The 13,723-nt window shown below is 39.9% G+C and overlaps 1 protein-coding gene across 5 annotated transcripts in view; it reads left to right on the top strand.

The window, feature by feature from the left end:
* Positions 1-13,723, top strand: part of DLC1 (DLC1 Rho GTPase activating protein) — a 519,553-nt gene that overhangs the window by 380,723 nt on the left and 125,107 nt on the right. The gene's annotated exons all lie outside the window — the stretch shown is intronic.

The raw sequence follows: 13,723 nt of genomic DNA on the forward strand, positions 1-13,723 counted from the left end.
AAGTACACAAATTGCTCCATTTTCTTGTTGTTGTTGTAAATCTGCTGAACTTTACCTTATCTTTTTAAAGTAACGCATGTGCGCGTGGCATACCTGCTCAGTCGCGTCCGACACTTTGCCACCCCATGGACCCTTTGTATCCCACCAGGGTTCTTTGTCCATGGAGTTTTCCAGACAAGAATGCTAGAGGGGGTTGTCATTTTCTACTCTAGGGGATCTTCCCAACCTCGGGATTGAACCCACATCTCTTTCATCTCCTGTATTGGCAGGTGGATTCTTTGCCATTTGGTGCCACCTGGAAAGCCCTTTTAAATTAATGTACTGTGGTGGTTGATGCCTCAAGCGCAGCATGCACAGTAATGAAGATTATCCTACCTGCCCAGTTCCAGTGACTACTGTACACAGTACAGAGCACTCCCAGGTCAGCAGCAGGGGTGCAAAGGTTGTGCTCCTGCACCGCAGGGCTGCAGAGGAGCAGCATTTCCCACCCACTTGTCTGTTACAAGGGATGGCCTGTCCCAGGTAGCCTGGTCTCATGGGCTCCTGACCTCTACCTAGAATTCAGCCTCTCCCTTATTGATTCAGACCAACATTCCTTGATGCTGGGAAAGATAGATTGCCAAAGGAGAAGGGGATGAGATGGTTAGCATAACCAACTCAATGGACATGAATTTGAGCAAACTCCAGGAGACAGTGGTGGAGAGAGGAGCCTGGCATGCTGCGGTTCATGGAGTCGCAGAGTCGGGCATGACTGAAGTCATGCTAAGTCATCACTAAGTTGACTGAAAAACTTTTAGAGGCTGCAAAATGTGTGAACAGCAAAGAACATGGGCTTTGACTGTAGCCTGACAGGCTCCTCTGTCCATGGGAGTTTTCAGGCAAGAGTACTAAAGTGGGTTGCCATTCTCTTCTCAAGGAGATCTTCCCAGGGATTGAACCTGGGTCTCCTGTATTGCAGGTGGGTTTCTTTACCAACTGAGCTACCAGGGAATCTAAATAAATACAAGTTAGGTTCAAATTTTGTGTCAGTGGTTTAATAGCTGAATGCGCTGGGCAAGATGCTGAACTTTTCTGAATCTTTCTTCTGTAGTTCACCTCAAAAGTAGGCATAATAATGTCTAATTTATAGAAAGGTGATGATGTTTAAAAGAGAAAACTCAAGTCCTCCTAAAGTTTTCAAAATATTTTCTGGTTTGTCTTCTTTTAAACATTATTTATAAATCAGTAATTTGGGCTTTTTATATACAACTCATTTCTTTGCAAAAACAACCCCCCCAAATTCAGCTTCCCAGCATTTGTGTGCCTTTTATGGTTGAGTGAGGCTTCAAAATTTAATCCATGTAACTCTCCAATGTTCATTCTACAGATATAACTTACATGCACCACTGTTTTATTTTATGTTCGACCTAAGACACATGTTTAAAAAAAGAACCAAGCAAAGGTATTTCTACCACTTGGCAAATGTTTCCCTATCTAGCCTCCTTTGATCTGAAATGGTAGCGCTTAGAAACAGTTTTCTTCATTTGTAATATTGTCCTCAGATCTCCATCTGTACAAATCTTTTCTTCACAGGCTGTGTGTTTTCTTAAATGAACTATCCAAAATATATGTACTAATTAAGGCTGATTTCAGAATGCTAATTAGAATTAGACTTGGATGCTTATGTAAACAGGAAATAGGCTTGAAATAGACCTGTCCTGAATTACCCAGCCGCTTACTAAATGTTTTATTGGAACCTGTGTTTGTCTTCAACTAATGGATGAGGGACCAGTCTCTAGCTTGGAGTGAATTGCATACTGTTATCAGGTTTTTTGGAATGCAAATAAGCTGTGTGAAAAAGAATTACAGTGTGATTCAGGGCTTAACACTGCCTTGAATATACTCCATTGTTTTAAAAATAAGAAAGAAAAAAAAAGAAAGACAAAGAAAAAATTTAATTGTTGTAGCTTATCAGTGGTTGAGACTCTGTGGCATTCAGTTATTATGATGTTAGCCTCAGAGAGAGATGATAAACCAGTAGGATTCATTCCTGCAACCAGATCCTCAATCCCAGACTCTCTTGCTCTAAGGATTTATGGCATATGAAGGTTGCATTTATTTAATTATCAAACAGCTGGATGAAATGAACAACTCAGAAATATCCAAGTATCAAAACATTGTGTTGACGAAATATCCAGATGACAGGCCAGATTATTTGATGTTCATTAATGGGTTTAAATATTTTGTTGAAACCGAAACAGTGTGCTGGAAGATGAGGTGCACACTGAATGTGGGATTATAGGGCCTTTACTTAAAATTCCTTTGGAGTACATGCTTATCCTATGCAAATTTCCTTCCATGAAATATACTCCATGACCTGAATAAAATTAAAAATAAGAGTCAGTCTTTATAGATGTCCATCAGCAGATGAATGAATAAGAAAGCTATGGTACATATACACAGTGGAGTATTACTCAGCCATTAAAAAGAATACATTGAATCAGTTCTAATGAGGTGGGTGAAACTGGAGCCGATTATACGGAGTGAAGTAAGCCAGAAAGAAAAACACCAATACAGTATACTAACGCATAGACACCCCACTCCATTACTCTTGACTGGAAAATCCCATGGACGGCGGAGCCTGGAAGGCTGCAGTCCATGGGGTCACTGAGGTCGGACACGACTGAGCAACTTCACTTTCACTTTTCACTTTCCTGCATTTGAGAAGGAAATGGCAACCCACTGCAGTGTTCTTGCCTGGAGAATCCTGGGGATGGGGGTGCCTGGTGGGCTGCCGTCCATGGGGTCGCACAGAGTTGGACATGACTGAAGCGACTTAGCAGCAGCAGTAGCAGTAACATATATGGAATTTAGAAGGATGGTAATGATAAGCCTGTATGCAAGACAGCAAAAGAGACACAGATGTATAGAACAGACTTCTGGACTCTATGAGGGAGGGAGAGGGTGGGATGATTTGGGAGAATGGCATTGAAACATGTATAATACCATGTAAGAAACGAATCACCAGTCTAGGTTCGATACAGGATGCAGGATGCTTGGGGCTGGTGCACTGGGATGACCCAGAGAGATGGTATGGGAGGGAGGTGGAAGGGGGTTCAGGATTGGGAACTCAGCACACCTGTGGCGGATTCATGTTGATGTATGGCAAAACCAATACAGTATTGTAAAGTAAAATAAAAAAAAATTAAAAATTAAAAAGAGAGTCCGTCTTTAAAATACATTATCTTTTGAAAAGAAAATTTTAACTATTAGGAAGAAAGAGAACATACTAAAAAATGTATTGAAACTTCAGATGAAAATAGGAACATCTATCTGAAATGAGGATCACAGTGGCCAAGGGCTATACACAAACATAAACCAGAGTTGTAAAATATCTATTTAGCAGTAGTCAAAAATGTGAACAGATACTATCCTTTTAATATTTTTTGTTTGCTACACGTGCCATTATTTCTTCCCTAAATATTATTGCTCCTTCAGAGAAAACAAGCAAACAGAACCAATCATGGAAGAGCTTTATTTCTTTCATGTTAAAACAATTTTTTCACCTATTACAGAAGAAGACAGTGTAATGAAATAAATGGGTATTTTTAAGAACTCTAATACAGTATGATGTTTTATGAATGTACAGAAATAGCTTATACTTGAATTTAAAATTCCAGAAGTGGCGCGGTAACCATGCTGCTTCTCTTGCAGTTGCCAAGGCAGCCTTAATATCACTTGATGTGAAGATGGATTGTGGGGAGCAGCCTTTCAGTCCTGGTTTTCTTCACACCCCAGAGTCTGCGATTTTAGTTGAAGGGTCAGGTTGGAATGGCAAAGAAATAAGAATGGCTACCTAGTTACTGTGTGTGCAGTTGACTGGAGGACTGTCCCCGCACATTAACCCCCAACCCAGCTTCAGCATTCCTTGGCCCAGAACTGTTGGTCTCCCCAACCCTGTAAGTTTGGCTCTCTGGTCTCCTAATATTGCTTCACCTCTGACCCCATACTGTGTCTGCTGCTGAGACCAGTGGCCAAGTGAAACAGGGTCACCTCTCTGTTTAGAACAGCTGCCACCATACTGATTAGGGAGCTAAGAACTCAAGAGGGGCCGTTGTGACAGACTGGGAGTAAATCAGAGTAAACAGTGGGCTAAGTTGGATGTGCCAGATATGTAGGGATTCCTAGGTTATTTGTGTCTTGTGGAGATGCCAGCAGCTGAACACAGCAACATGTTTTTAAAAAGCCACAAGGATTCCCTTTGTGAAGAAAATACAATCAAGTCTATCTCCATATAAGAAGTGATGGTTTGGTCCTTTCCTGCTGGTCCAGTGGTTGGGATGCTGTGCTTCCACTGGGGGAAGGGGTGCTGGTTTGATCCTTGGTCAGGGAGCTTTTGCATAGCATGAGGTGTGGCCGAAGAAAAACAGAAAGAATGGTTCCAAGTTCCCACTTTTGTAGCGAACACTGAAGGGGAAGATCAAAACATGCCATTTGCAAACAATTAGGGGGTAAGACATTTTAAACTAATGAGCACAGAACACTCAGTCAAGCACTCTGTGTGATCCTGGAGAGGTCGTATCTCAGGCTCCTCATCTGTTAAATTTCAAGAAGTTTGGACAAGATAACTGTTGCTCTATCTCCCTACTCTAACCGTCTTTGACCTGGCGGTGCCCAAGATTATAAAGTGAATGAAATTTCTAACTCATTGATTCTCTATGTTTTCTAAATTTTATGCAAAGAACATATATTCCTTTTGTAAATTAGGAATTAAGGACTTAATTGTGTCTTTTTTGATTTAAAATATTTAGAGGCACAGAAACGCTAGAGATCACCTCCTTTAGTCATGGAAAAGTAAAAAGGTTAAGTAATTTGCCCATATGTGTACAGTCATCAATGGTGAGTCTTGGATTCTAACCAAATTCCTTTGACCCTAGGCTGGCGCTCTTCAGTGATACATTAAACAGAAAATGGCAATCATCTCCATCAGTTAACAAGAATAAAACCCCTCCCTTGATTCTCTCTCGTCTTCCTATCAGGATTTAAAAGAAATTGAGGCTTAGCAATAAAACCAAGAATTTGAAGAACTTGGAGGTCAGGCACCTATTTGTACAGTACACAAGTCCTGTGATAGACCAGACCACTTTCTCCTGTGCTGAGTATCCTGGCCCCCATGTGTCTCTCCTGTTAGCCAAGAGGCGTGTGACACAGTGACCCACCAGCCCCTTCTCCAACCATAAGCAAAGTGGTAAATGCTTACAACCCTTTGCATGGTGTTTCTTTTCTATGTAATCCTGAAAACAATGTCTGTCTGGTTAGAACCCTCCTATACACATACTCCATACACTGTGCATAGACAGCCTGTCTCCCCTCAACTCCCCAGGCGTCAAAACCTAAAAGAGGAGCGATGATGTGAGCTATCCTGGATGCGCTGCAGCCTAACCTTGCTTTACAATTTACTGTTTTAACAGTTTTGTGAGACAAACAATGACTCGTAAGCTTAAGAAATAAACAACAATAGACTAGAAAAAGCAAGCTGCTGCGTGAGTCTGATGAGGACTTCCAAGGCATTCTGGACTTTCAGCTGTAACCCTTTCCGGCACACCTTCTGTTCACACCAGCAGAAGCTAAATATAGTAGTTTTCAAGGTATCCTATAATCGCTATTTACTGGCTGAGAGTGCAAGAAATGGTTTATTGGCGAGTATCAATAAAACATCAAAGTCCCCCCTTAGAAGGCAGTGCCATTTCCCGCCTGTTTGATGCACATGAAATCAATGACCCTAATAAGGCAGGGAAGGCTCAATAGGAAAAAAGCAACAATTTTCAGTGTCCTTTATGAGTGAGCAGCCACCACAGAGGAGATCAAAGGCTCCCTCAGTGGTGTCTGTACGTCTGTTTTCTTTTCATCTAATGTGTTATTTGCTTAGTTGTTTGACAGCATCAAAGCTTTTGACCATTAGCTTCTTTGGTTTGCACGGGACCAAATCATTTTACTAATCCATCTGGTTTAAGATAGAAATGCTCCCGATAACCGCAGGTCACCAGTGTGAAGGAAATGAACACTTTCAGAATTTACCATTAGCTTCTTGGGGCCAGGTTCTCTTCATCAATCTGGAGGTGGATAGCTTCTTTGTTCCTGCATCTTATCAAGTCATCCATTATTTTTAAGGAAAAACACAATTTAGAATCCAGGAAAAAGAAGCATATTCTCCCTCTACCCCTCATCTTTCAAGAGCTTTATTGAGATATAATTCACATACTATACAGTTCACCTTTTAAAGTGTATAATTCAAGTTGTTTTTAGTATATTCGCAGAGTTGTGCAATCTTAGAACATTTCATCACCCTGTAAAGAAACCCTCGACTGGATCACATTGTTCACCTTAAATTTACACAATGTTATAAGTCAGTAAAGCTGGGAAACAAAGGTGAGGGGGAAAAAGGAAAGAAGCCATGTGCCTATTAGCAGTGACTCTACCTTTTCCCCACAAACCTTTCTACCTCCATCCCCCCATGACCAGGCAACTATTCCTCTACTTTTAGCTTCTATGAATTCGCCTATTCCAAATATTTCATCTGCTAGAATTATACAAAATATGATCCTTTACAACTGGCTTTGATAACTTAAAGTCTTGTAGCATGTATCAATACTTTCTTATTACCAAACAATATCCCATTGTAAGTATATACCACATTTTATTTATCCATTTATCAGTAGACAGACATTTGGGTTGTTTCTGCTTTGGGCTATCATAAATAATACTACTGTGAACATTCTTATACAGGTTGTGGTGTGTACATATATTTTCATTTCTCTTGTGTATATACCTAGGAGTGGAATGCTGGATCATATTGTAACTCTATGTTTAACCTTTTGAGGATGTGCCAGGCTGTTTTCCAAAGCTGCGGCAGCATTTACGCTCTCATCAGGTGAGAGTTCCAAGCCCTCCACATCCTCACCAACACACATTACTGTCTCTCTTTTTGATTAGAACCATCCTAGCAGGTATGACATGGTATCTTTTTGTGGTTTTGATGTATGTTTCCCATTCTGTATTCATGGATAGTACTGCTTATCCTGTTTTTATGCTTATTGACCATATTGGTATGCCCTCCCTGAAGAAATGTCCATCCAAATCCTCTGCCTATTTTTTAACCAAGTTGTCTTTTTATTACTGAGGACATGCAGAGAGGCGGGTTCAATGCCTGGATCGGGAAGATTCCCTGGAAGAGGGCATGGCAACCCACTCCAGGATTCTTGCCTGGAGAATCCCATGGACAGAGGAGCCTGGTGAGCTAGAGTTCGTGGGGTTTCTAAGAGTCGGACACAACTGAAGTGACTTAGCACACACACATGCGTGAGTGCTTCATGTACTCTAGACATGAATCCTCGAATATGTAATTTGCAAGTGTTTTCTCTTTTTAATTTTATTTAGGTGTTCTGTAGTAATTGTGTGTTTCCTGTTTATATGAACAGGAAATTCCTTCAAAAGGAATCATGAGTCACAATAGAGGAAATAAAATATGTTTAAGAATGCTCTTTTGACAAATATACAGATTGAAAGAGAAGAAGCTCTAATCATAATATTAGAACAAGAATTTAGTAAGTCGTTACCATAGCCCATTCGGTTTTGTTGCAAATTACCCTGATATACATACCCTCTTGTAACTTTCCTAACAGCCCTTCAAAATATTACATTTATCCCATTTACTAATGGAAAAAATGAAGGGATGGGAACAGAGTAGAGATATTCTGTAAAGTACCTTCTCACACTTAAGATTAAGTCCACTACATAAAATGCCCCAATATGCAGGTCAAAGTATTTTGTATTTCTATTCAGTGAAATATAAAAGCCATCACACTAGTTGTGTGAAATGGTATTCTTTAATACTTTACCTCTTTGTATGTGATGCCTTAATATAAGATGGGAAGTAAAACAGTAGCCAGTATCACAATAAATTAGCCATGGAATGATTACAGATATCAGCTATCTCAAAAATTTAATTTATCTCTTATCATGTCTTAAAATGCATATATCTGTCCCTCTGAGAGTGTGCATTGAATTAAAGGACTCATTATGACCATAGGGCGTGTGTCTTGGGTTTTTATCTAATAGTAATGCATAAACTTGAGAAAATAGTACACATACTCTATTCTGCCATTAACTTAAAGTTTGAAACCAGACAAAGCATTTCTGGTAAAGTGCAGTATATATGTGTGTTCACTATCACGTAAGCAGCACTAATTTCTCTATGAAAAAGTGCAAGTGTTAGTCACTCAGTTTTGTCTAACTCTTTGTGACCCTATGGACTGTAGCCCCCCAGGCTCCTCTGTCAATGGGATTTCCCAGGCAAGAATACTGGAAGTGGGTAGCCATTCCCTTCTCCAGGGGATCTTCCTGGCCCAGGGATTGAACACGGGTCTCCTGCATTGCAGGCAGATTCTTTACTATCTGAGCCACCTGTATCTTTACCAAAATATGAAAGTATATGTGAAATAGTTGTATTCTAACTTCCTAGGGAAAAACTCACAATGTAAATCAAAAGTAGCATTCATCAAGAGTGTTATATTCAAGTCAATTAAGCAATTTTTGGGAAAAAAAATAATTTTCCAACTGCAGAAAAAAAGGCAGTCTCTGTTGTTTTGTTCCCCCCAAAATGGACCCATGCACATGGGCATCACCCCTTCTGTGTGCTGCATGTGCAGTTTAGCGTTCTTATTAGCTCTCTTCTAACCAGTGGTGAGTTCAGAAATACCTGTTCCGCGGGAAGGAAGTGAATGATCTGTTTGCCCTCTTTGGTTGTAGGTGCCAGCCAGGCTGTTCACATTCCTTCCTGAACTCTGTTGGACCAATCTCTTTACTTCCCCTGTTTGGGAAATCTTCAGATGTAGATGTGATGATTACATTGGTTGGAGTGCCTGGAGAATGACGCCTTTGAAAGCGTCCTGGGGCTGCCTCAACAGTCCAGGGGAAACACGCTGTCAGTCAAGAGCCACTTTGAAAAAGAAGTATGGTTTTCTTCTCGGCAGAACTCCCACCTTTATATAAGAATATCAGCTTTCTATTTAAAATCACACAGGGGTATAGAAGAAACAAGCATTTCCTGTGAAACAGACTTTAATTAGTTGAGATTAAGTGGCTGAGCTCTCCAAGAATTCTTCAGATTGGCGTTTCGTTTCCTGATACAGATAGGAAAACTCACTGAAACCCTCACAAAGAAATAAATGACTGAGCCCCTAACCCAGAAGCCCATCTTCCGTTATTACCTAGAAAATTCCTAGAGAAGCTTCTGTTTTTTGGTTTTGTCTTTGATGGTTAACTTACCCAATGCATTATGTTATTTGCTGGGTGAGAAAGTTGGCCTTTGGTTCCCGGGTGAGCAGCTGCAGTTGACATAGCTGGAGGAGAGAGAATCTGTAAGCGCTCAACCCTGTGGATTACCACCCTATCTCACCCTTACTGTGCACGTGGCCCTGTGCTAATATGGGGCAAGGAAATGTCGTTTAAGAGGAAGTAGCTCCTTAAGGAAGGAAGTGGGCAGTGCAGGAAAAACAAACCAGAACCTTCTCAGAATAGAATTCACCCTTGACCACCACTTGAAGCTCCCCACCCCATGTCCGAGTCTTGCTGGACAGGGATACACATGTCAAAACCTGTCCAAGCCTGCCCTGCCCATAAACAATTATCAGTGTTCTAAAATCAACTTCATTGGCGTTTGGAGCTCTCAGATACTACGTAGGCTCTCACGTCCTTAATAAACAGATGAGTCGACACCATTTGTTCACACTTTGCAAAGAATTTTACATTCCTCCAACAGCAGCCAAGAAGCAAAAAACATTAATGAGATTCAGTGGCCCCTTAGCTCATGAAGAAGCTCTTCTGACCAGCAGAGTGGCCATCTGCTCATTGACAATGAGATCCTCTAGAAAATAGGCTCTGGTTTCATGTACATGTCTCAGAAAACAAATAGCTAGTCATTGTTTTTATAGAAGATTCACTGTTTTCTGAAAAGCTTTTTGGTTGTTTTACAGAGAAAATGTATTTAATTTATTTTATTCTGAAGCCCGGAAAGTCCAAGATCAAGGTGCCAGCAGATTCAGTCTCTGCAGGGAGCTCACTTTTCTTTTCTTTTCAAGCTGTCATCAGAATCAGCCTGAACAGTCCATTTATGACAATGGCCTTTTTCCTTAGGCTTTTTCTAGCATGCACCTGAAAACTTTTCCAGCTTCTCCTGTAGCCCAGCTCTGGTCACCTTATTCCCAGTTCACAAAAACCTTCAGAAGTTCCTCTGTTGCTTTTGAAATAGAGTTCAAACACTTCACTTGGCACCGAATGTCTCCATAACCTTGACCACTGCTTCTCCAGGTTTCCTCTCATTTCATATACTCTGCATTCCTTCACCTTGGCATGAACATATATCATGAACAGGCATCAATTTTTTTCCTCTAATTTTTCCAGTGTTGGAGCCAGGGAATGGGTGAATTGCCCACTAACTCTTAAAGACGTCTACTTACAAATGTTCATTTAGCCAAAGCAAACTATATAGATACATATATCTTCAAGGAGGTAGTGAAAGACAAACGTGACATATACCCAGTAAAAGGAGAATTGAAGTACTGGTGAGCATTCCTAGGGACCACCACACTCTGAAACCATCATATGTTAAACAGAAACAGTTTATGTGAAATATAATCAAAAGATCCCTATTGTTTGTAATCAAAAACAAAAAGTTTTGTTGTCAGATATTTTATATGCCCTCAGAGCCTATAGTTATTCCAAAAATTCGATAATCTCGTCATGGCAATTCAGGGTAAAATAAATGCAAAAAGAAACAGCTTCTTAAACATACTCTCTGTACATTTTCCTTTCTTATTAGAGTTAGTTTCAGACATTCTTCACATTTTTAGGAAATCGTTTGATTTGTTTCTATTTTACCATGTAATTTAAAACCCTCTACCTTTTACTGAAATGTATTAACCACTGAAAAATTAAAAGCAATATAAAAGTAGAAACAGTTGAAGCCAGTTTTAAAGACTTAAAGACTAAAATAAATTTTTCAAATTATAATGCTCTACTTTCATATATATATATATATATATGTATGTATTCCTAGCAGTCCAATAAAATGGAGTGCTTTTTATTTATTGGAATTTGACATTCCAGTGGTGTTAGCCAACCAAGTAATTCTTTTTTCAAGTTTCCTGCTCAAAAATGTGTACAAAGAAATGTTGCTATACCAATTAATATTGATGGTTTGGTTTGCAACATGAAGTTAAAGTTAGTTTTATGTATTCTCTTTTTGCCTTATTTAATGAATATCCTTGGTGGTCAGTTTTTTCTTTTAGACTTTTTAATCCTTGTTGCATTGAAGAAAAGTATCAAAGGAATGATCAAAAATAGACATAACACAAAAAGTAAGCTTCAGAGACATAAATAGATTGTAATGTTAGTTTAAATGAGCATTTATTGTTCTTTAAACAAAGCACAACTGTCTTAGGTGCAAAGATGCCCCACAAGATATTAGACACCGAGAGACTTGTGGGGCAAGGGGAAGGTGCAGTTCTTGTCTCATGAGCTAAGGAAACAGTTTTTATTGAGTGCCTACTATGTTCACTACTCTGTACTAAGTGACTTAAATATAGTGTGTCACATTAGCCTTCAACAAACCTACAATGTTACTCTCCCTTCTCTGCAAATGAAAGCATCAAGGCACAAATATTTAGGAAGCTTCCAAAAGGTCACACAACTAGTAACGGATGGAATTAAGATTTCAACCAGGTTTGTTCAATTCCAAATCCTAAACTCCTCACATCATGGTGGAGAAGGGAGGCATAGTTCCTAGAAAGCAGAAAGGTGTGGAAGAACAGTATCTCGGAAAAACAATCAGCAGGGGCAGGAGGAAAGCTGTGCTAGGAGACAGAGTTCTGGAATCACCAGGGGGTGCCTGGGGTTTAGAAACTCTTTTGAATTTTAGCAAGTAGAATTTGGGGAAATTCTGGTGAAGGAGGAATCAGAAGGTAAAGTCCAAGGGGAAATTTTTAATAATTAGTCTCTTATTTTACTATGTTTCTAGACATGTTTCTAGCCTACATAAAACATTATCAATATACTCAACAAAATGCTGATATGGAATGTAAATTTCCTTTCTCAAAACACTTTTAGTACAATGGCTTAAAGTCCAACATAGGATAATCTACACTATCTACCTTTTAATATTTTCTTACCATAATCTGAAACATTTGAAGATACAGGGCTTCCTCTATCCCCATCTCATCTATAACAGCAAGGGTGAGTGATTAAATCAAAAATATGTTTTTGAGGATGGCTCTAAGTTTCCTGATGTAGTATGTCTGTGATATCTTCCATTGCACAGTACTGTAAATGCCAGAGATTGCCAAAATATTAATTGATGAAAACAACCAAAAGGCCTTCTTAGACTTCAGAATTTCAACCTTCTTTGTTGTCTCTTAAAAGAACTAAGACTAACTTCTCCTTGGCAATGCTTTCCTTGGCATTAAGAAATGGAAGCCTTTGGAAGCCGTTTTCCCCATCGTGTGGGATGGGTCCCTGGGGAAGGATTCTGGTTGCCAGCCAGCGTTGGAGGCCCCTCTCCAGCCTAGATGTCTCTATTTGGGTGTGCTGCCAGCAGCAATCATCGAGGTCAGTGGCGTCTAACATCTCCCCGGGAGAGAACGAGATGGCGACACAACAGCGTTTGTTTAGTTTGTAGGGAAAACTTGTGAAAGGTGACGACCTTAGTTCAGGGCTGAGAAAACCCAATGAGTTTAAAGTGGCTAAGAATTGAAGACTTGAGAGATAGTCCCTTCACCTCCTTGTGCACAGGAGTCACCTCCAGTCCTGCCTTGGCCCGAGTCTGCACCATTAGGTTTGAGATCCAGTCACCTCACACCTTCTTATTGGGGCTACCTCTCATCACTCAGCCCACAGCCCTTCTTGCCGACATTCCAGGCTGTGACTGTGTGGCTGTCACCGCACTTCCCCTGCAGGACACACAGTCACGCCTCCTGAGTCGGTTGATCTCCACGTGAATGGTTAACAGTCCTTATTTGAAACTGTATATTTTTTTTTTGAGGGGGGACACTTTAATGCAATAGTAAATCAAAAGCTGTATTTAGTCCCTAAAGCAGTGATGTATGGAACCCTCTGATGTAGAAAAAATAAATATGCAATGTGTGTCTACGCCTCTCTCCTTCACAGGAACGCAGTATTTATAAAACAAACGTTATAAAAATTGATGAACTGTGAGTGAGCCGAAGGATATTTGCTCCTTTTCTTAAGGGTAAGAAGACAATAATATCTGATTACAAAATCCAAGGAACATAGCATCCTACTTGATGTGCTCACTTACTGATAGCTGTATTTAACAATCTGGAAGCATTTGATCTCTGAGGAAAATATATTTTGTGCTTTAAAGCAATTCTTGCTTGGATCAAAATTATAGAATATAATTCTATAGTGGAATGTTATTATAGTAGAATATAAAGGACTTACCTTAGCATTTCTAGATGAACCCCACTTGTCCCACCAGCCATTCTGCTCAGGCCTCCATCTTTATTTTGGTCACCCTCATCTTTCTTTGCTGAAAAGTTTAAATTTTGTATCTCCTTTGTGCTCAGAAACCTACCTTGTTCAAAAGAGCCCTCACTGACATCTCTGCTACTGAACCATTACCAGGCATTCAGTTTTCTTTATTGTAGCAAAATATGCGAAACACAAACTT

This window comes from Ovis aries, chromosome 26, assembly GCF_016772045.2.
Source record: "Ovis aries strain OAR_USU_Benz2616 breed Rambouillet chromosome 26, ARS-UI_Ramb_v3.0, whole genome shotgun sequence".
Taxonomy (NCBI): domain Eukaryota; kingdom Metazoa; phylum Chordata; class Mammalia; order Artiodactyla; family Bovidae; genus Ovis; species Ovis aries.